Genomic DNA, 20,041 nt, shown 5'->3' with positions numbered 1-20,041 from the left:
AATGGTGAAAAAGCTACTGGGGTTTTAAGCTTGGAAAAGAACTCAAAAGACAAAGGATGGCTCTGTCAGAAGCCCGGAAGAAGGCACTGTCTGGTGGAATCAGGAGATACTGTCAGGATATCACAGTTGGCAGACGAACAAGAGCTGAGAATGGAAAATGATGTCGACTGTTAATGCGTAGTAAACAGGGGTTCAATTCATATGTAGAGTGTTCCAGGTATAAGTAAAGATATTTTTATTGGTAACTAAGGACTGTGTACTGAATAACATTACATCACTATTTACTTCATTTGCAGACTAATGATTATAGCTATGTTTTTAGGTTGTTAATAGCTCCAAGTATATGGATCAAGAGGAAGCCATTAATGCTTATTTTCCCCTGGGCAGCAGGTCAGGTGTTGACGTGTGGAAGCTTGAAAGCAAAATGGTTAGTCACTACTGACAGGCGTAGTCCTCTTACTGGTGCAGCTACCACCGTGCAGAAAACATCGGACAGTAAATTACGTAACATGTTTGAGGGAATACTGTTACAAGCAGAGAAAAAAACAACTAATACCATCAAGTGGGTCCATATTAAGGTACCAATAATTACAGTATCTGTACTTACACTCCTAAGACCCTGTATACTGGGGACTATTTTGAAAGGGATCACACTGACGTAGATGAATAAATAAAAGAGTTCTCTCGAATGTTGAGGCTATATGAGGCGTATGGCGCGAGTGTAGCGGGAGTATGTGAGCAGTCAGCTAAGGACAAGTGTGTAGTGAACACCGTCTGCTGAAGATTCAGATCGCGGCCGATTTGAGTGTGGCTCGTCAGGAATCCATTTCCACATGATCTGTAAGGAAACAGGTGCACCACACGGCTAAAGAAGACGACGACCGAACATCACGTCTAGTGACTTATCACGACTTTTGGGCGGTTCCTTATAAAAATTATCCTGAATTTGCTTCTAATGATAATCCAAGAGCGAGCAAGTGGAATTGTAAGTTAAGGATCTACCAGTTATAGTTGTCAAACTAGCCACGATGCGGCTCTAAAACAGTCCAAAAAGACGAAAGATTTACTACTGTCAGGCGCTTTGTGCGTGCCTTCTGTCTCATAGTAAGATATTTAATTAAAAGTTTTTTTTAAATCAAATTAGATTTAAACGTATGATTTTACGTAAGTTAATTGTCGCTTCAAGAAGACAAGCCACGCTGATGATGGAGAAAAATTTCTTTTTAAGGGAACCGAGCGGTGCAGCACACTGGAAAAGCTGTAGTTCGACTGAATTTTTACCTGTATTGTTTCATTATCTAACGTCTTGGAGCTGTACCAAGCCACTGAGTAGGTTGGTTGGCGTCAGTGCTCGATGGTGGGAGACTGATCAAACCACTACAATTCTTATTAAAATATGTTACTTAAAGTAATGAAAATGATCGGTAAAAAGATCACAGCGGGTTTCTACCTTCTGTTGAAGAAGCATTTAACGAAAGAAAACGAATAGTGTTCCGTCTTTCACCTTCGAACATTCCGCTTCCAACTTCTCTTAGCTGGCAATTGAAATATATCCAAAACACAATAAAAGTTATTTGTATGACTAGGAGATACGATGGTAATCACTTTTAAATAATTAACACGGCTACAAATCGTAAATAAAGCAATTATTACGTCAGCAAATACAGACAGGATATGTTTACATGTTGTCAGTACAAGATCGAACAGCGGAAAGATAAGAAGGCAGCCAGAAGACAAGTGAAGAAACATTTATCATTTGTTCTCAGAGACAAAAATCTCCCATCCTACATACTTCCAGAAATTTCCGTCAGTATAAATGTTCACAATTATCAAAAAATTTTCGCTGGTTTCTTGACGAGCACCGATCCAGCAAACTATTTCATCAATTACGTTGAAGAACAAACAGGCATTCTGGTATACTGGTTCAATTTAAGTGTCATCTATCAAGAACTATAAGGTGACGCTTTAACTTGTACTCTATTATTGTCACAACCCGTTACTGACTGTTAATCCCTGTATTTTGGTAGATTGACTGTATGTGATACTGCGAAGTACCTACGACAACCGCTTGCCAAGGCAGGTGCACACAAAATTCCTTGCACATGCGCTCAAATGCACAAGGGGACTACTAAAAGTAGCGTCAAATCCGGCTTAAAGAATATTAATATAAATGTTGTATGAGCAACGCTGATAAATCTGCAATAGGGGATCATTCACTGGGACAACGGAATCAGCAAATTCGATCCTCCAATACTGTAATCATTACTATGCTAGAACGTGTAGAGGAGTCTCTCAACATCAAAAAGACAAAAATAACTTTAACAGAATAGAAGCAGAACTGAAATTAGACTAGTTGTGGACCTTAGAGCTGAACGAAGAAAACAATGCAAACTCTTAGTAAGTAAAAGCTAACATTCAGAACTTGTTGCAATTCGCCACAATTCATTGTTTCCCCTCTTCTGACGTGAGAGTGTCGGCTTTGAACAGAACACAGAATTGGCGAGTATCTGTCCGGATGGCGCAACGGGATTATTTTTGCGCGGCTACCGCTAACTACCGCGGGGAACTGCGATGCTAGCGATATGCAGGCAGCCGGAAATAGCGCGCCAGAACGGCATGCAATGACCGCTAAGCGAAAGGAGCCACGGTTGACGCGTCATGCTCAGCAACAGCCATGGCCGATAACAATAAGGATGGACATGTGGTCGCCAACTATGAGTAATGAAGGAAAACAGAAATAACATGTTAAATGTATACACGGTGCACTTTAATTAACAGGGAAAAGTGACACGAATGGAAGACTGTGATAAGAAGCAAATACGTTACAATAAACGTGCGTCCAAACACGAGTCGATTACAACATAATTGTGAATGTATGTTTACCAGTTGCCACTGATATCAGTATCGGATACACTCTAAGACAAAGAAAAAGAGCACTCCACGAAGGAATTACCCGAATGGGACGGAAATCAGTACATGTATGTACGTCTACAGACAAACAAATGATAAAATTGCAGAAAAATTGCATGATTTGTTCAAGAGAAAGAGGTTCAAAAACTGAGCAAGTCAATAACGTGTTGGTCCACCTCTGGCGCTTATGCAAAGACTCATTCGGCTTGACATTGATCGACAGAATTGCTGGATGTCCACCTGAAGGATATCGTGCCAAATTCTGTCCAATTGGCGCGTTACATCGTTAAAATCCCGAGCTGGTTAGAGAGCCCTACCCATAATGCTTCAAACTTTCTCAGCTGGGGAGAGATCCGGCGACTTTGCTGACCAAGATAGAGTTTAGTTAGCACGGAAGCAAGGAGTAGAAACTCATGCCGTGTGCAGGTGGCCATTATCTTGCTGAAATGTAAGCCAAGGATGGCTTGCCATGAAGGGCAACAAACCGGAGCATAGAATACTGTCGACGTAGCGCTGTGCTGCAAGAGTACCGTGGAGGACAACCAAAGGAGCCTTGCTATGAAACAGGAACGGCACCCCAGATCATTACCCCAGCTGTCGTGCCGTACGGCGGGCGACAGTCCCACCGCTGTCCGGGGCGCTTCTAGACACGTTTTGGCTGGTCATCGGGGCTCATCGTGAAGCTGGACTAATCATTGAAGACAGTTCTCTCCTAGTCAACGAGATTCCAGGCCGAAGACATGTCTTGAGACGCCCCGATAGCGGTGGGATAGCAACCTGCCTATTGGCCACAATGTAGGCAGACAACCAGGAGTGATGACCTGGGGCGACATTTCTTTTCATACCATGACCACTTTGGTTGTCATTTGCTGCCCCCTTACAGCACAGCGGTACTTCGACGATATCCTGCACCCCGTTGTGTTGCCCGTCACGGCGAACCACCCTGGGATTACATTTAAGAAAGGTAATGCCTGCCCACACACGGGGAGAGCTTCTACTGTTTGACTTTGTGCTTTCCAAACCCTGCCTCGGCCAGTAAATTCACCGGAGCGTCATTGGCAGGGCCCTCCAACCAGCTCGAGATTTTGAGGATCCAATGCACCAATTGGACAGAATTTGGCGCGATATTACTCGGGAGGAGACCCAATAACTTTATCAATCAATGTCAAGCCAAAGAACTGCTTCCATAAGGGCGTTATTGACTAACTCAATTTCTGAAGCTTTTTCTTGAATGAATCATGCAATTTTTTTAAAAAATTTGTAATCATTTGTTTGTCTGTTCATGTATGTCAAAAAAAATGGTTCAAATGGCCCTGAGAACTATGGGACTTAACATCTGAGGTCACCAGTCCCCTAGAACGTAGAACTACTTAAACCTAACTAACCTAAGGACACCACACACATCCATGCCCGGGGCAGGATTCGAAACTCCGACTGTAGTAGTCGTGCGGTTCCGGACTGAAGCGCTTAGAACTGCTCGGCCACTGCGGCCGGCCATGTATGTCACATCTATCGTCTTCCTTCTCATTCGGATAATTTCTTGATGGTGTATCATTTTTTCTGAGACTGTATTATCCTAATTAGTACAAATCCATTTTAAATGTAAACGTTCGATTAAGTGCGAATCGAATAGAGACTGAAACTTCTCCTGTGACCTACCTTAACAAAAAAAAGCAATACATCTGCACTACGTGACATCTTATGATTTACTGTACGTTCGTAAGTGTTAAAGGATGTTTTCCTCTTATCGACCTAGCATTTGGAGGCACTCTCGTCAAACATCCTCAGATCATCTCGTAAATACTGACAGGACAGTACATTTTACTGTACTACAATTGTATCAATGAGAGATCTGAATACATCAATCTTGAGGTGTGTGGTCGTGTGACTAGGGCCTCCCGTTGGGCATACCGTTCGCCGAGGGCAAGTCTTTCGATTTGACGCCACGTCGGCGACTTGCGCGTCGATGGGGATGAAATGATGATGATTAGGACAACACAACACCCAGTCCCTGAGCGAAGAAAATCTCCGATCCAGCCGGGAATCGAACCCGGGCCCTTAGGAATTACATACTCTCGCGCTGACCACTCAGTTATCGGGGGCGAATCGTGAGGTGACCCTAGACAGAAAAATCCAGAACGCTGAGGCCGGGTGATTTTGGAGGCCAAGGTACAGGTTCGCTGTCCATCTAGGACATATTGGGGCCTTTGGCGTCGCCTCGTATCAGCAGTAAAACGTGCCGGGGCCTCATCTTGCATGTACAGCATTACCTCTACGGGCGACGGATGAATTTGAGCCCAATTAGGTGGGACATAATCGAAAAGTTCGCATCTCAAGCACCGTGTGGTTTTAATTATAGAGCGGCTGCTCGTAAAGGTCCGCTGTGGGCAGCAATTATCGTATGGGAGCGAAACTTGGTAGACACGATAATGAATTAACATCGAACCGATTTACGCTGGAAAAAAAATAGTTCCAATTTTGGCTCCGGTTGCAAATCTGGCGCTGTACAGCATGTCGTCAACGTCTCCGTTGCTCATATTGAACAAATTCTGTAAGCGGCGGTTAATAATAAAATCTGCAATATGCTTGACCTATTCTGTCCATGTCTCTTTCATGATCCATTACATATGAAAACATTTCAGAATGTCTTTCTTGCATTCAGAATGCCAGATTTGCACCTTGTGGCCGAAATTGAAACTGTTTTTTGTAGCATGAATCGGTTTCCGCAATAACACATTAGAATATCTACCAAGTTTCGCTGCCATGCCACTATTACAGCCCACAGTGGACCTCTGTGAGTAACTGTACTTTAATCATAACCGCCCAGTACAAGTGCACTAATTAGGACAATGCTTCGCACTACAATGAAGTGTGGCTCGTAACCACACACCCGCAGTTATCTTGCTCATTTACAGGCCCATGTTCAGCGGAACGCTTTTGCTTCTCTTACCTCATACCGGCGTCAGTTTTCGCTATTAATTATGTTAAGCCTTTACTTGGCCACAGAAGTACTTTCGATTACAAACGAATTCAGCCACATAGGACATTCACTGCAACGTAGGGTATTCTTAACTTCATGTAAACATTATATTAGTATCCGAGCAAGGTTGCGCAGTGGTTAGAACACTGCACTCGCATTCTGGACGACGACGGTTCAGATTGACGTCCGGCCATCCAGATTTAGGTTATCCTTGATTTCCCTATATCACTCCAGGCAAATGCTGGTATGGTTCCTTTGAAAGGACACGGCCTCTTTCCTTTCCCATTCTCGAAACATTCTGAGTTTGTGCTCCATCTCTAATGACGTCAATGTCGATAGGACATTAAATCCGAATCTTCCTTCTCTAATGCATCGTTGTTTAAAACCACGGACATAAATGTCCTACAGAGATCTAGAAATTATCTCATCAGCGTAAAGGATAAAATCTATATAAAATGCGTGAATCATCTTTTATTCAGAAAACTGATGTAGGCCTTAATCTTGTTTCAATTCTTGTCTTTTGTTCGTGGTTCATTCTCTCCAATGGACGTGCAGAGAGAGAGGTATTGTATTTAATTTTGTAAAATACTTAATAATTATAAATATACTTTGTATCATTCGTTTCTATAATCATTATGATACTGTCTTACTTATTGCGAACCATTTATACGCTTCCAGCTACTTAAGCAGTTGCAAGTAGTCGGTTTGGTGAATGTACATTCTCATGTTCAGAAGTCGAACCTGCAGCCCAATTTATTTTTTGCACAGCCCGTTTATCATTGGTATTGCCTTGCAAGTCATTTATTATGTTGCAATTTAATACTATCGTGGTTCTGCATCAATATGTTTTTCCGCTCCACAGCGACGACTTCTGCGCCTGACTTCTACACGAATTTGAGATCTCATGTAACGGAATTTTATTCGACGCAGTAGGAGTTTCATATTTGTCATTCATACAAAGAATGTATTCTTCCAAGTTATTATTATACTCCTGCTGTCGTCAATGTGATGCGTCCTACTTTTCAGAATGTGAACACTCAAAAATCACTTCATCATTTTATTTACGTTAATTTTGAGGGATATATTACACTTCCTTCCTTCCATGAATCTAAGATCAGTGAAAAATACTGTAAAACAAGACTGTGTCGTTCACTAAAATCAAATAACGTGACTCACCTTAGTTCAGCGTGACTGTTTCGTACCGCCTTTTACGCAGATATCTGTTTATATGAGTGTAACGTCCGTTTTTTGGAAATTTGTGGTAAGTTCCTATGGGACCAAACTGCTGAGGTCATCGGTTCCTAGGCTTACACACTATCTAATCTAACTTAAACTAACTTACGCCAAGGCAACACACACACACACACACACGCATGCCCGAGAGAGCACTCGAACCTCCGACGGGGGGAGCCGCGCGAACCGTGACCAGGCGCCTGACACCACGCGGCTACGCCGCAGGACTGTAACGTTCGTAAATGATTTCTTTTGCGACTTAGCCTAATGATACTTTCCAATTTCCATAGCGCTAATCTTTACTTTTTTAGTTCAATCGGACATTGCATAAGTAACGCCGTAGGTTTCCTAATTTTCTGACAATGCAAATGGTAACATTCTGCTGTAGTATAAAGTAAACAGGCACTGAGTGTTGCCTAGTGAATATTTTCTGTTGCGTTATTATGCACAAATTTTCTCAAACAAGTGAGTGTTGATCTTTTGAAATATCTGGGCGACGATTTTCCTGTTCCTTCGGTCCTCAATAGTGTGGAAAATTTATTGTACGACAGGTGTCAAGAACACCCGTTATGAATTTTGTTTTGGTATTAAAAAAGCTTGATTATCACTGCTAGTTTCTTAATGCTTGAACTATAAAGGAGAGTCAAATGAAAACAAGACAAATGGAAAAAGGTATGTAATTTTTTTATTATTTCAAAATTAATCGCCGTAACTGTTAACCACTACTGCCACTGCTACTACTACTACGAGACAAGACGGTCAGTGCAACATGTGGACCCGCAATGGCTGTCTCCCTACCCCAACCCCCTCCAATTTCAAATGCCACAGAGGCCTAGGATTTTAATAATAATAACTAAACAATAAAGTATATAAATATTTTAATACAATTATAATAATAACTTAATAATTATTTTGCATCAGGGAAAACACATTGCTACAGCAGATCTCCAAAGAAATTGCAATTCAGATAAATACGTCATTCGAAAAACTGAGGAATACATGCGTCTTGCAGTTACTCTAAAAATCCCAACAGCAACTAGCTTTGACACGAACGTATTGGATATGTTGTCGGGAGAACGTAAGGTCAGATTATGAATTAGGGATGGTTGTTATCGCTGAAACAACCGGCTATTGATTATATTGTTTTTTTTCTATGCCATTTCAACCTGGCTGTTAAGACCACTTAAAAAGCCAATTTCTGAAATAACCGATTTTCGGTATTTTATTCTTAGTATTTCCTGCAATAAACGTAGAAATCGAACAGACTTTGAAAAGTTTTGACTCTCTCCGTTTCAAGATATATAGAATCCAAGTATCAAATTAAATAGGCAATAAAAGAATACTTAGTCCGTCCACCACCCGCTGCTTTTCTCGAAAAGTAATAAGTGGTTGAACACGACAAATAATCACCAGTATTCTCCTGCTGATTCTGTTTTTTGAAACTCTGCTCAAAATCACGTTGTAACAGGGGATCATACCACATTACGAAGAGTCAGTGCTGGAAGGTGGAAACTGTGGTTGAATAACTCTATTTTTTGTGTTAATTTGTTCGTCTTCAAGGGCTACAAGAAGGTGAGAGCGCACTATGTAACTCACGCAGCAGAGCAGCTACTTCTATTTTTATTGTATACTGTGAATGAACTCTTGTTAAGTTTTTAATTTATTACTGTTACCGTGATTTCCTTCCCCTATTTCATAGAAATAGCAGTTCGATCTTTAATGTTTTGAAGCAAACGAAGCATTCTACTTCATTGCTACGTTACTCCTTAAAAATATTTCCAGACTAGGGTTTGTGGTATTCTGCAACACAACTTATTTAAGTCCGGCGACGACAGAGAGAAACACCGTATAGACCAGGTGCGGGCGAGGCTTGCACAGTGCACTGAAACGTGTACCTTAACCCGTAACTGTCTCTGCAATGCTGTACTCATCCTTATGCCATGTGTTTGTTTTCATGTGTCTAAACTGTCTGTATGTGTAGATAACTTGGCTTCTAGGGGGCGTATCAAGATGAAACGTGGACCAGATTTTAGGTTAGACCTCCAACAATACAACTGTAAAACGGCCTCCAGTTTCGTGATGTACGTACAAACAAACAAAAATTCTAAAAGTAATTGATTTGACTTCTATTGCGCTTATAGATGCCCCTCACGTTAAGTTTTCTTAAATATCTCCTATGTACAGATTTTGGCCAGCTACAATTTTCTTATACATATAGGTATGTAGAGATATCATTGTCAGGTGCATCAGGTCATGCTGGATATTGAAGATCTGAGCTATATCTGAGTGTGATCACATAAATGGAACTGTCAACACTAAATATACCCCAGACACAAAATACGGGGCCTGCGAAAATGGACAAAACCCGAAACTAATCAGCCAATAAATAATTAGTAGTTTAGATGTTAAACGTGTAAAAATATCTTTTCTTCAATATTTGAGAGTTACAAGACACGATGTACCGAAAACTTTATAAAAAAGTAGAGGTCCTGACATTTTCGAGACCTTTAATTTTCATGATGCGTTATTCATCATAATATAAAATAGACTGGAAATAGATTCGCTTAAAAGTGTAAACTATTTGAGCAATTTCTTCGTTGGAGGAGGTCACGACGGCCACAGCCCTGCCTTTGCATCCAAGCCTGAACTGTACACTGATCAGCCAGACCATTATGGACACCGACCTACTATCGATATAAATCCGTCTAGGCGATAGCAGTATCACTTGGCGAGGAACGACTGCTAGTCAGACACACGCTCGGTGCATGTAGTATCAGTGAGCGTGCTGTCCGTGTGTGGAATGCGGAAGACGGGCGATCGACCTGAGTTTGACAGAGAGCAGATTGTGATGGCCCGGAGGCTCGGCACGATCACTTCGGAAACTTCACGTTTTGACGAGTGTTCGAGGAGTGCTGTGGTGGGTGTCTTCAACACGTAGGGAAACCAAGGAGAAACCACGTCCAGATGTCGTGGGGTTGGGCGCCACCCCTCATTACAGATGTCGGATGTCGTAGGCTGGGCAGAAAGGTAAAACAGGACAGGCGGCGGACTGTGCTGGAACTAACATCAGACTTCAATCCAGAATGAGATTTTCACTCTCAGTGGAGTGTGCGCTGATATGAAACTTCTTGGCAGATTAAAACTGTGTGCCAGGCCGAGACTCGAACTCGGGACCTTTGCCTTTCGAGTGCTCTACCAACTGAGCTACCCAAGCACGACTCACGCCCCGTCCTCACAGCTTTACTTCTGCCAGTAGCTCGTCTCGTCTCGTGGTAGAGCACTTGCCCGCGAAAGGCAAAGGTCCCGAGTTCGAGTCTCGGCCTGGCACACAGTTTTAATCTGCCAGGAAGTTTCACCAGACGTCAATGCTTGGCAGAGTACAAGTCTAAACACACAGAGCACCAAACACTCCTAATGATGGGCCTCTGCAGCCGACGACCCATGCCATCGCGTTGTTAACACCACGACATGGCAGCTACGACTGAAATGGGCACGTGAACGTCGACACTGGATGTTGGCTCAGTGACAGAGCACTACATGGTCTGATGAATCCCGATACCATCTCCATCATGCTAATGGGAGGGTGCGAATCCGTCGTCTTCCTGGGGAACAGCTCCTCGACATCTGTATTGCGGGACAGAGAGAAGCTGACATTGGATCCATGAAGCTCCATTACGTGAGCATCCGTGGGTCCAGTGGAGCTCATGCAAGGCACCATGATGGCCAAGGAGTATCCCCGTCTGCAGTGGCATTTTTCAGCAAGATAATGCGTCATGTCACAAGGCCAGGTGCGTAACAGAGCGGCTCGAGGAACACAGTGGGGAGTTCCAATTGAGGTGCTGGACCCCCAAGTCTCCAGATCTGAACCCAATCGAACGCATCTGGGATGCGATTGAATTTGGCGTTAGAGCCCATCGCCCCTTCCCCAGAATTTACGAGAATTAGGTGATTTGCTGTTCAGATGGTGTGCCAGATTCCTCCATCGACGTACCAAGATTGCATTGCTTCCATGTAACAAGAGGCGTCGCTGCTGTTAACCGTGCCAAAGGTGGACGCTCTGGCTATTGGGTACGTGATCATAATGTTCTGGCTGATCAGTGTAGTATGGTGTGCGGACATTTGCCACGCCAGATATTTGCCACGCCGGACATTTGCCACGGTTTTACCTGCTCCGAAGGGTTGGATCCCTTGTCTCCCCCTCCTCCTCCGCGTCACTGTTGCGCAGTAAAGGGACTTACTGAGTCTTTCCGCTGGTTTACTTAACATAGGACCAAAATCTCTTTGGATTTTCTGCCACATTTCTAGAGAGACTTTCCTTGCGGAAACTATGAAATGCATCTCGCATTGAAATCCGCACCAAATTTCGAGCGCCAGTAAAAATTCGCCAATCTTGAGATTTTGCGTTCGTCTAAATTATACGTGCCTTTTTCGGTGCTCCTGCAGCAGCTTTTGTGTACCATGGGGGATCAGTTCAGTCTCTTATTAATTTATTTGGTATGAATCGAGTGCTGTTGATACTATTTCTTTGAACTTAAGCCACATATGGTCTTCACTTACATAGTTTGGAAGGATTGGACACTGTCTCTTAGAAAGACGTCAACCGAATATATTTCGCGTTTACTTTTGGTGAATTTCTTTGTTACGGAATTGAGCCTCGCTCGACTGCGTATTCACTAATCCCTGTATCCGTCGTGATGCTCAGGATTATTTGTGGCTAAGAGGTCAAGTGTGTTTTCGCAACCATTTACAATTTGAATGGCCTTGTGAACTAACTGTTCAAAATAATTTAAAAATAGCATTTAGAACCATTACGGAAGTTGTTTTCTGTCTACAATAGGGTCTGAAAATGTATTTTTGTCAACATATGGAAGGCAGATTGAAGTCACTGCCAACTTCAGTTATGTGAGTAGCGTACCTATTTGTGGTGAGACTCAAGTTTTCTTTGAACTGTTCAGCAACTGTTTCATCTGAGAGCGGGGGTCGGTAAAAGGAGCCAGTTATTAATTTATTCCGGCTGTCGAATATAACCTCTGCCCATACTAAGTCACAGGAAGTATCTGCTTCAATGTCGCTTCTGAGCTGAAACACACATTACATTATTTTTCCTTAAGTTGTGCTTCTTGTTTCTGTTGTAGTGCAGATCATCACAATTACGGCTTTTCCCTCCAAAACCAAGGATGCTTTCTCTGTGATCCTGTAAATACCAGAGCTAAACAATGTAGAAGAACAACGTACGTTACAAGCATTGCATTCTGTGTTGCTTCATTTCCTTATTTCTAACATTTTAAAATTGTACGTCGACTTTAGATGACATGTCAATCATAGATGTTCTTATCGCTATTTAGTGAACGTATTTTCAGTCATGTTTTGAACACTGTCCCGTTACACTTTATGAACTAATGTTTCGCCGCAAGGGATATCGGACTTGAGAGAGTAAATTAATATGGAGTGTGTCGTTCTTCTTTTCAAACATTCACGTTCCCATTTCTTCTTTCCTTATTGTCTTTTGGGCATGCAGTTGTAGTAATTAAAGTGGGCATAAATGCAGTGATCAGAAAGAAATGATTAGCGTACATTTGCATTCTCTTTACATCGTTCGTTTCTTGTTGCTCCCATGCCGATGGACTGTTTCTATCGCAATCAGTAAGCGTGAAAGGCAGCTACCCTACAGACAGAGGGATCTATATTTACACTTGGCAGAACTAATTACGTACTGACATGGTCGTCGGTATTGCTTTCGTTTCCCAAAAGTTATAAATATTTCGATTTCGGAAAAGAAGCTCTGTTATTTCGCCAAGATGTCGAAGAAGAAGGTCCCTTACGTACTGGTTGTATCGAGTAAGATGTGGCGACGGCGGTTTGAAAGCGGACAGAAGTACGAGGAAGGGCGTCCCTTACCTGAGGGATCGCTACTCAAGCTACCTGGCGAAGGGGCAAGTGTGGCAAATGTCCGGCGTGGCAAATGTCCGGCTGACGTTGGTTGCAGGGGTGAAATGTCATGTTTCGTGTGCGGAGGAACGGCAGCCGGGAGCGTGGGCGGCGGGCCCCGCTGAGCAGGACGGACGCGGTGTTCTCGGCTCGCGCCGCTCAGCGCGCCCTTTGTAGGCCGGCCGGCGACCACAACCTTTGTTCTGGGTAACACGACGCCGCAGCCGGCGACCCGCGACCACAAACGTACGCCCACACGCGACACTCTTCCTCACTCGCCGCCCCTCCCGTTTCTTTCCTACGTTACGTGCAGGCAAACACCTCCAGCAGACGTCACGCTAACATAGTGTAACACTCCCCCTAGTCTCGGTAATGCTCGCAATTCAGGCAGGAAGAGAGTCCACAAGTTTCTTCACGTATGCTACATTCAACTGAAGACCCTCATTGACATACGAGGGTCACTCCAAAAGAAATGCACACTATTTTCGTAAAAATACAGTTTTCATTCTGCATGTGTGAAAGTTTTACAGTGTGTAAATACATCCTTCCCGCTTGTTTTCAAACTTAGTTCAACCTGTTCCCGTGAGTGGCGCCGCCACAGCATGTCTTCAAGATGGCTACTACACTCGACGTTTGTCAGAAGCAACGTGCTGTCATAGATAGGGCGACCAGACGTCCGGATTAATCCGGACATGTCCTCCTTTTTAGCTCTTTGTCCGGAGTCCAGGCGGATTTTTACAGTGTCCGGCTTCTTCGCAAAGTTGAGCGTAATACAGTTAAATTTACAATTCGTCCCGTTCTATTGTTATTTTCTTAAATACTTTAACTATTGGCACAGCTTTGTGATAAACACGCACGAAGGCGGAGTTAGTAGGTGGCACCAGGATCGTCGATGTTATCGTTGATCGACCTGTAAGCGAATGCAAATATCGATTATTTAAAATTTTCGTTTCGTATCTTCGCTTTGTATTGGCTTGTCTTCCTGTAGCGCACGTGTGATTTGTGAGTGTAATTTTTAACCAAGTGAGTTACGTAAAATATTTGGCTATACCAACGTGTTAAAATATGCCTAAATGAAAGCGTACATTTTCTGATGTCGTTTCCTGCATATATCCGGCTTTCAAGAAAAGGAGAAGTAAATTTGAAGCGGAATGTAAGATACGTGGAGCTGAAACGTACGTCTCAGTGGCCAATATAGGTAAGAAATAACTTGACAGATTAACTGTCATGGTTTTACTTCATTGTTTCATAGTCAATCAATTTATTTGTATTCGGAAGGTTAAAGTGCATTTTACATGTCGTCAGCTGCTGCTTGAATTGTAGATGTTGGTAGCGATGCGTCGAATGAAGGGAGGTGAAGGGTCTTACGTTTTTCGCTTTGTAAACAATTTCGTGTTGTTGACATAACCAAACAATTGATACCACACTGTCACCACAATCAATGTTTTTAATTTTTTTTATATTGCTCAGTTAACCACCACCTGACCATGTCCTCGTTTTTAAACAATTGCATCTGGTCACCCTAGTCATAGAATTCCTGTGCCGTGAAAACGAGACAGTGGGAAACATCCACAAGACGTTGAAAAAGGTGTATGGAGATGCTGCTGTCGATCGCAGTACAGTTAGTCGGTGGGCAAGCAGGTTACACGACGAAAGCAGGCAAGGCAACACTGAGGATTGTCCTCGCAGCGGCAGACCTCGTACTGCACACACTCCAGACAATGTGCAGAGAGTTAACGAATTGGTGACTGCTGACAGACGCATCACAGTGAACGAGTTGTCACGCTATGTTGGGATAGGGGAAGAAAGTGTTTGCAGAATACTGAAAGTGTTGGCGTTAAAAAAGGTTTGTGCCAGGCGGGTTCCCAGGATGTTGACAGTGGCTCACAAAGAAACAAGAAAAACGGTAGGCAGCGAACATCTGCAACAGTACGAGAATAGTGGAGATGTCTCTCTTGGAAGAATTGTGACAGGTGATGAAACATGGCTCCATCATTTTTCACCAGAGACGAAGAGGCAATCAGTGGAGTAGCATCATGCAAATTCACCCAAGAAAAAAAAATTCACTTTCTGCTGGAAAAGTTATAGCTACAGTGTTTTTCGATTCCGAAGGACTCTTGCTTGTGGACATCGTGCCAAGTGCAACCACCATAGATTCTGATGCATATGTGACGACACTGAAGAAACTTCAAGCTCGACTGAGTCGTGTTCGACCACATCGGCAAAAGCAGGATGTTTTGCTGTTGCACGACAATGCACGGCCACATGTCAGTCAAAAAACAATGGAAACGATCACAAAACTAGGATGGACAACACTGAAACACCCGTCTTACAGTCCTGACCTGGCTCCATGTGATTATCACCTCTTTGAGAAACTGAAAGACTCTCTTTGTGGAACAAGGTTTGAAGATGAAGACTCCCTTGTGCACGCTACCAAACAGTGGCTCCAACAAGTTGGTCCAGAATTTTACCGTGCGGGTGTAACGGCCCTGGTTCCAAGATGGCGTAAGGCAGTTGAGAGGGATGGAAATTATGTGGAGAAATGAAAACATTGTTCCTAAAGGTTGTAGCTGCACACTGTAAAACTTTGGAACAAGTAGAATTAAAGTAGGATTTAAAGAAAAAGATTGTGTGCATTTCTTTTAGAGTGACCCTCGTATTAATCAAATACAATTGATGTTCCTATGACATATCGTGCCTCACCTTTATCTACCATAATGCTACAGGCTGAAAAAATGAATTAAAATCTGTTCCAGCAACAGGATTCGTACCCCAGTCTCCTGCTTACTAGGCAGATGCACTATCCGTTCCACCACCCTGGCACTGCATCCACCACAGCTGCACGGACTACTGCAGTACGTCTCCTTCCCCGATGCAAATTCCAACTCAGGCCTCAGCCCATTGCTGTTCCCCTTCTAAACTCGCATCACCTGTACCTGAGGTACAGATAGGATTAACCCCATTTCGCTCACTGCTCAGGTGCTATTGCAATATCGGAGAGCCTTGGCAATATTGGTCCCGGTTTAGAAGGCGAATAAAAAAATGGCTCTGAGCACTATGGGACTTAACATCTGTGGTCATCAGTCTCCTAGAACTTAGAACTACTTAAACCTAACTAACCTAAGGACATCACACACATCCATGCCCGAGGCAGGATTCGAACCTGCGACCGTAGCGGTCCCGCGGTTCCGGACTGAGCGCCTAGAACCGCTAGACCACCGCGGCCGGCCAGAAGGGGAATAGGAAGTGACTGAGATGTGAAATGGAATTTGTACCGGGAGAGAGACATACTAGGGGAGTCTATGCAGGTGTGGTAGCTGGACTGCCAGTGTGGCGCAAAAGTTGGCACATCTGCCCAGTAAGCAGGAGGCCTGGGTTTGAATTCTCGTGCAACCATAAATTTTAATTCAATGCTTCAGCCTTCATCATTATTGTACACTCACTGATGATTGCATCCCATGGAGCTGCCAAAGTGTTAATGACTGATACAGTTCGCCTACTGTTCGAAATAGTTCTAGACATTTCCTATGGGATTATGACTGGGTGATAAAGTGCCTAAGTACCAGTCAAATTAGCAACTTACACGTAGAGTCTTGTGAGCACAGCTGTTGTCACATTGGAAGATGAGATTTGTCCACAGCATTCTTACCATAAACATGCAGATGAAAGCCCAACATTTGGGTACTTAGAATGTTGAAATCAACATCCTTTCAGAGTATGCTGATACAGTAGCTCCATATATAGCAATCATACACAAACGCTCGCTCGACGAAAGGTCCATGCCCAAAGACTGGAAAGTTGCACAGGTCGCACCAATGCTCTAGAAAGGCAATATGAGTAAATCCAATAAGTTACAGGCCTATGTCATTAACGTCAATACGCAGCAGAGTTTTGGAACATTTTTTGTGTTCAAACATTATGAGTTACTTGAAGAGAATGTTCTACTGACATATAATCAACGCCAATTTAGAGAACATCGATCTTGTGAAACACAACTAGGTCTTTATTCACACAAAGTGTCAAGTGCTATCGACAAGAAATTTGAAACTGATTCTGTATTTCTAGATTTCCAGAGGGCTTTTGAAACGTCTCACAAGTGGCTTGTAATCAAATTGCGTGTTTACGGAATATCGTCTCAGTTATGCAACTGGATTCGTGATTTCCTGTCAGGGAGGTCACAATTCGTTTTAATTGACGGGAAGTTATAAACAGAAGTGATTTCTGGCGTTTCCCAAGGTATTGTTATAAGCTCTCTACTGTTTCTTATCTATCTCCTAAATCGTATATAAACGATTTAGGAGACAATCTGAGCATCTGTCTTAGATTGTTTGCAAATGATGCTGTCGTTTATTGTCTCGTAATGTCATCAAAGAATAAAACCAATGCAAAACGATTTGGATAAGATATCTGTTATTTAGGAGTAAAGGAGACAACTCAACGAAAGGCAGAAGTGCTGAGTTGTAGATAGGTACACAAACAAAAAGTACAGAGACTTTTGGAATACTCTTCCCTTTTTCAAACATATAGGAAAAACATGTACACAAACATGTGCACCCACACTCACATGCACACACCTATCTCCCTACATTGTGGTCAGACAACCACCAGCTCTTTCCTGATCCATGATGAGTGTACTTGCGTGAGGAGTGTATGTGAGGTGGGGAGGAGTGAGGAATGCAGAGAGGTGGGACTCAGGGAGGGGTTGGGGGAAAGTGTGTAGCGGCTTGTGGGAGAGTGGGGAGCCATCTGCGGGCTAGCTGTGGTTCCATGTGGAAGGGGCCGGTGGCAGAGGGCTGGGGTCGCGATTTTATAGACTAGGGCATGAGGTAACAGCACATAACTAGCTGATATGGAGACACTAATTGGGCTGGAATACTGGGGCAGGGGATGGTGTTCACACACACACACACACACACACACACACACACTCACTATTGGGCGAGGAGCGGGGGGGGGGGGGGAGGAGGAGGGCAATGAGTTACCTTAGATGTAGGCCAGGATGATTATGGGAGCAAGGATATGCTGTATGGATATGCTGTAAGGATAGCTCCCATGTGCACAGCTCAAGAAAGTTGGTGGTGCTAAGGAGGAATCAGATGGCATGGCTTGTGAAGCAGCCATTGAAATTTTACACTCATCGCTTCCCCACCCCTCATCCAATAGTGTGTGTGTGTGTGTGTGTGTGTGTGTGTCAGTGTGTGTATTTGTGTTTGTACACCATCCCCTGCCCCAGTACCCCCGCCCAGTTCGTGTCCCCACTGTTGTGTTGGCAGAAGAGCCAACACTGTTTTACGTGGGGAGGCCGATATGCACGCGCTTTAGCTCACGCAGGCTGGCGTGAGGAGGGAGGAACTATACTGACGTGAGGTCTGGAACATGACAAGGAATTAGAGCTCAAGAAGCGGGCGTATGTAGTTTGATACTTAACTTTAATCCATTAATGAGGAATGTCGCTCTTGACGGTACATGATTCACAATATTATCTGTTCAGAATAGTAACTGAATATGGCGCCTTGCTAGGTCGTAGCAAATGACGTAGCTGAAGGCTATGCTAAACTGTCGTCTTGGCAAATGAGAGCGTATGTAGACACTGAACTATCGCTAGCAAAGTCGGCTGTACAACTGGGGTGAGTGCTAGGGAATCTCTCTAGACTAGACCTGCCGTGTGGCGGCGCTCGGTCTGCAATCACTGATAGTGGCGACACGCGGGTCCGACGTATACTAACGGACCGCGGCCGATTTAAAGGCTACCACCTAGCAAGTGCGGTGTCTGGCGCTGACACCACACCCACATCAGGTAGTTGTGTGCTGTTATCTCACGCCATAGTCTATGAAATCGCATGCTCAGTCGTCTGCCACCTGCTCCCTACACTTACACCCCTAACTAGCCCACAGACAGCTTCCCACTCACCCATGAGCCATTACATGATTTCCCCTAACCCCCTCCCTGCTTTCTGCCTCTCTCTATCCCTCACTCCACCCCACTTCACACCTCCACCTAACCCCAGTACACTCACCATGGGCCAGGAAAGATCAGGCACTCGACTGAGCGCAATTGAGGATGACAAGCATGTGTATGTTGGTGGTTTGTGTGCATGTTTTACCTACAAGCCCGAAAAAGGAAGTGTATTCCGAAAGCTAGCCAATCTCTGTACCTTTTGTCTGAGTATTTATCGACGACGCAGTGATTCTTTTCCTTTATGCCTAAATAATTCGTAATTCTCAAACAGAACTTTCTGTACATTATTTTGGATAAGATATCTTTTTGAAGCGAGAATTGGCAATCGACTCTAAATAATAAAAAGTGTGAGGTCATCCACATGAGTGCTAAAAGGAATCCATTACACTTAGGTTACACAATAAATCAGTCTAATCAGTAATTTCATCTAAATACTTAGGAATTACAATTACAAACAACTTAAATTGGAAAGGAAACATGGAAAAAGTTGTGTGGAAGATGAACCAAAGACTGAAGTTTATTGGCAGAAAACTTGGAAGATGCAACAGATCCACTAAAGAGACTGCCTACACTACGCCTGTCTGTCATTTTTTGGAGTACTGCTCCGCAGTGTGGGATCCTTTCCTGATAAGATTAATGGAGTACATAAAGAAAGTTCGAAGAAGGTCAGCACGTTTTGTATTATGGAGAAATAGGGGTGATACGGGGTTTGGGGTGGAAATCATTAAAACAAAGGTATCTTTCATTGTGGCAGGATCTCCTCACGAAATTTCGATCACTAACTTTCTCTCCGAATGCCGACCAGCACCAGGAGAAACAATCATCATAGTAAATAATGGAAACCAGAGCTCACACAGAAAGATACAAGTGTTCGCTTTTTCCAAATGCTGTTCGAGAGTGGAATAACAGGGAATTAGTGTGCAAGTGGTTCGATGAACCCTCTGCCAGGCAGATAAGTGTGATTTCCAGAGTATCAACGTAGATGTAGCTGTTTCGACAATACCGCGATAATCTGGATGAGCTGTCCCGAG

The sequence above is a fragment of the Schistocerca americana genome, chromosome 2 (assembly GCF_021461395.2).
Source record: "Schistocerca americana isolate TAMUIC-IGC-003095 chromosome 2, iqSchAmer2.1, whole genome shotgun sequence".
NCBI classification, from domain to species: Eukaryota; Metazoa; Arthropoda; class Insecta; order Orthoptera; family Acrididae; genus Schistocerca; species Schistocerca americana.
The sequence above is the reverse complement of the archived record's forward strand: the minus strand, read 5'-3'. Positions refer to the sequence as shown.